The sequence below is a fragment of the Octodon degus genome, unplaced genomic scaffold (assembly GCF_000260255.1).
Source record: "Octodon degus isolate 3935 unplaced genomic scaffold, OctDeg1.0 scaffold00314, whole genome shotgun sequence".
NCBI classification, from domain to species: Eukaryota; Metazoa; Chordata; class Mammalia; order Rodentia; family Octodontidae; genus Octodon; species Octodon degus.
Window position 1 is genome coordinate 1099410 of NW_004524890.1, and position 4545 is coordinate 1103954.

The 4545-nt window shown below is 40.1% G+C and overlaps 1 protein-coding gene across 1 annotated transcript in view; it reads right to left on the reverse strand.

Moving 5' to 3' along the window:
- Wnk3 (WNK lysine deficient protein kinase 3) overlaps positions 1-4545 on the reverse strand; it is a 266752-nt gene that overhangs the window by 234205 nt on the left and 28002 nt on the right. The gene's annotated exons all lie outside the window — the stretch shown is intronic.

Consider the following 4545-nt stretch of genomic DNA (forward strand, 5'->3'; position numbering starts at 1 on the left):
ATATATATATATATATATATCATCATAAGCCTGGCATGGCAGTACTCAGGAGGCAAAGGTAGAAAGATCATAAATTTGAAACCAGCCTGAGCTATATAGAAATACCGTCTCAAAAACGTGTATGTGTGCATGTGTGTGTGTGCGCGCGCACTACCATTTTAATCATTTTTAACTATAAAACTCAGTGGAATTAATACATTCAGTGCTGTGAAATCATCACTTCTATCCATTCCAGGAACTTGTTCATCATCCCAAACTAAAATTATGCAACCATTAAAGAAAAGTTCCTGAATAGACCCAGAGCCCAGACCCGGCATGGGAGTGAGAAGACCTGAGGCCTGCGGATCCTGAATCGACCCAGAGCCCAGGTCTGGCGTGTGAGTGAGACAACTCGGGGCCGCCGGACCCTGAATAGACTAGAGTGCAGGCCTAGTGTGGAACCCTTCAGCACAACTCCCTGCAAAGAGGCTAGAGGCAAGACCCACCCAGCTGATTCAGGAGCAGAACATCTTGCCAGAGTGACACAAAGGATTCAACTCCAATGGCTGCAGCAGGAAGAAGTGGAGCACAGCAGCCAGACCCCAGCCAGATCCAAGCAACACCCACCTGGAGGAATCTGAACTTTGTAGATCCGGATCTGGTGCTAAGGTAATAATTCTATCTAAGCTCTACACCAAAGGTCAGAAGACAGTGGTATACAAAATGACAAAGAGAAGGAACAAAATGTAGTGTCAGGTCCCGAGTCCACCGAGTACAAATGCAGAAGACACCAGCATAGAGGAAACTGGAAATCACCTACCTGCTATCTCTGAAATAATAGCATTGGAAGCAAAGAAACAACTGCAGAAAGGTATAGAAGAAATTAGATCAGAAATAATTTCTGAATTAAAAAATGTAATGATAACTGTAATCAAAGAAGTACTAAGTGCTTCAAAAGAATATACTGTTAAAAAATAGAGCAAAATATAAAAATGATGGAACCCCTGAACAAGCAATATAGGAAAGAAATAGAATGTATGAAACAGATTCAAAGTGATATACAGAAATTAAAACCTCAATCACAAACTGGCAAAACTGTTTGAGGGAAAGTGAAAACAGGAGCTGGTGAGATGGCTCAGTGGTCTAAAACACCTACTGAGAACAAGCTTAGCAAAGCACAGGGACCGCGGTTCAATCCCCCAGCACCACATGCCAGCCAGCCCCGCCCCCTGGTGGGTTGAACTGGCCACACACACACACACACACACACACATAAATAAATTTTAAAAAAAAGAAAGAAAGAAAGTGAAAATAGACTTTCTGACCTTAAAGACACCACTGCCGCTAGTGAAAAGTAATAAAAGATCTCTTAAAAACAACTAGGATGCAGGAAAAAATAATTCAATATCTGCAAGATGATGCAAAAATGAACAATGTGAGACTAATAGGCATCAAAGAGAAGGAAGGAGTCAATACAAATGATATAAAAAGAATATGGGCAGAAGTAATAGCAGAAAACTTCCCAAATATGGGGCAACAATCTGACATTCAGTAACCAAAGCATATAGAACTCCAAATAACATCAACCCAATTAAAACCACACCCAGACATATAATAATCAAGATCCCAGAAATTCAGCACAGGAACAGTATACTAAAAGCCATTAAAGAAAAGAAACAGATCACATTTAAAGGAAAACCCATCAGAATAACGGCAGATTTCTCTTCACAAACCATCAAGTCAAGAAGAGCATGGAGCAAAGTACTTCAACTCTTGCAAGAAAACAAATTCCAACCCAGACTGATATACCCTGCAAAACTCTCTTTCAAGTATAATGGAGAAGTGAAATACTCCCATGACAAAGAACAACTAAAGAATCTCATGATGACAAATCCAAGCCTACACAGACTATTAAATGATGTTCTAGAGAGGGAGCAAATTGATCACAGTCCCATGAATGAGAATGGAAAGAACCCACCAAATAGGGCAAACAATTAAACAGGAGAATAAGAGGTATACAAAAAAAGAAAAGTTCCCCATCTAGTCTGTAGACACAGAAGCCTGAATTGCTAAGGTAGGAGAAACCCAGGGCTTCAAGACCCGGCTGCTTACCACAACGTTTGTCCCTAAAACAAAGAAAAGCACTTTTAAGGGATCAAATGTGTAGGTCAGGGTACAGCACATGCTTAGCACACATGAGACACTGTGTTCAATCCCATGCACCACAAATATTTCCCTATCCACACCCATGAAAACTTCTATTATCACTGTGAATTTCCTTATTCATGGTCATCCATGTAAATGGAAGCATATGATATTTATCATTTTGTATCTGACTTGTTTCTTTTGGCACAGTGATTTTAAGATTCATCTCTTCCATAGCATATTATTAGGATTTAATTCCTTTTTAAAGTTTGACAAAATTCTATGGTCTTATATACTACTTTTATTTATTCATTTCTCAATGAAGTGGGTTGTTCCCACCTTTTGACTATTTAAAATAACACTGCTATAAACATTTCATAGCAATCTTAAAAAATGCAAATACTTGTTCATAGGCTAAACTTCACATTTTTAACAAAAACAACTATCAAATACTAATATACTGTATTAAATTGCAAGAAAGGTCCAGGCAGAGTGGTGCATGTCTATGATCCCAGGACTCAAGAAATTATGACAAGAGGATTCTAAATTCAAAGACAGCATGAGTAATTTAGTAAGACCCTATTATCAAAATAAAGTTTAAGATACCAGGCATGGTGGCACAGACCTGTAATCCCAGCACTAGGAAAACTGAGGCAGGAGGATCGCCATGAGTTCAAGGTCAAACTGGGCTACATAAGTGAGTTCAAGGCTAGCCTACACTATGTAACAAGACCCTGTCTCAAACAGCCCCCCAGAAATAATAATAATTTTTAAAATCAAGTTTAAATAAATGGCTGGGAACTTTGCTCAGTGGTAGAGTGCTTGCCTAGCATGCACGAGGTCCTCAGTTTAATCCCAAGTACTAGGACTGGGGATATAGCTCAGTGGCATAGCACCTGCCTGGCAAATGTGAGGTCCTGAGTTTGATTCCCAGTACCAATAAAAAAAACCCAAGTACTAATAAAAACAAAACACCAAGAATCTGTGCCATAATTTAACAAAAAGATGTTCATTTTAATACTTAAAATTTAGACAAAAATTGTAACTAAACATTAAGTCTAATATAGGTTTACGTAAATGTCTCAAAGTATGATATAACATTAAAATAACTCAAAAGGGGACTGGGGAGATGGCTCACTAGAATAAGCACTTGCCTGGCAAGCACAAGGGCCTGAGTTCAATCCCCGGTTCTGCCAAAAAATAAAAATAAAATAACTCAAAAGGCCTATCTCCTTGTGAAGCGCCTACATTAGATTTTTTTGAGCATGGATTTTTATTTTTTTTAATTTATTTATTTTTATTTTTTTTTTGCGGAACTGGGGATTGAACTCAGGCCCTTACGCTTGCCAGGGAAGCGCTTATTCCACTGAGCCATCTCCCCGGCCCCAAGAGCATGGATTTTTAAAATGTTGCCTAATAAATCTCTATGTCTCTTACTTAGGCATCTTGAAAATTCTTTTTCTGTGGCAGAGGTCATGTACCTAAAAACATGCCCAATGGGTCAAGATATCTCACCTTTGCTTTGGGGACAGACCTCCTTGGACGTTTTCTGTTAACATTTCTTTTGGCAAGTCAGTGGTAAGAGATAAATGAGAGAGGCTGGGGAGATGGCTCAGTGGAATAAGTGCTTCCCTGGCAAGAGCAAGGGCCTGAGTTCAACCACCAGTTCCACCAAAAAAAAAAGAGAGATAAATGAGGTGTTGAGACTATGACTCTAGAATATAACTTCTCAAAGACAACCTCCACAGTATGTTAAGATGGTAGGCCATCAACTATAGAACGGGTAAGACACTTGATTTCTTTTTTTTGTTTGTTTGTTTTTTTGTTTTTGAGGAACCAGGGATTGAACTCAGACCATTGTGCTTGCTAGGGAAGCGCTTGTTCCACTGAGCCATCTCCACTGTCCCAAAAATGGCAGAAGGATTTTTTTTTTTGGCCAGCTCCGAATGCCTTCAGGGCAGGTTTGGCTGGCTAGAGTTCTGGGGATCGAACCACAGCAACCTGAGCCTGACTGCTTTGTTGAAGCAGCCACTTAAAGAACTGAGCTAAGGGGCAGGCCCCCAAGACACTTGATTTCTAATACTAATGCTGACCATAATTAATGAAAGAGGTCACTCAGGTCACACATCATATTTCAAAGTGCCCTGATATCCAGATAGGATGATAATAGTTAGGATTAAGAACTATTGCTCCCATTTCAAGACTGACCTTCTGGGTGACCAACAAGTGAGGTTTGAGGACCAAAGCTAAAGAAGATAAAAGTTCTGGGCTGGGGATATAGCTTTGTGGGCCAAGCTACTGCTTAGTGTTCACTTCAGCAGCACATGTACTAAAATTCGAATGATAGTCCAGTGAGTGTGTGGAGAGCTTCCTGCTAACCTGCGCCAGTGGGACCAGTCCCAGCCCAGGCGCAGTGTGGGC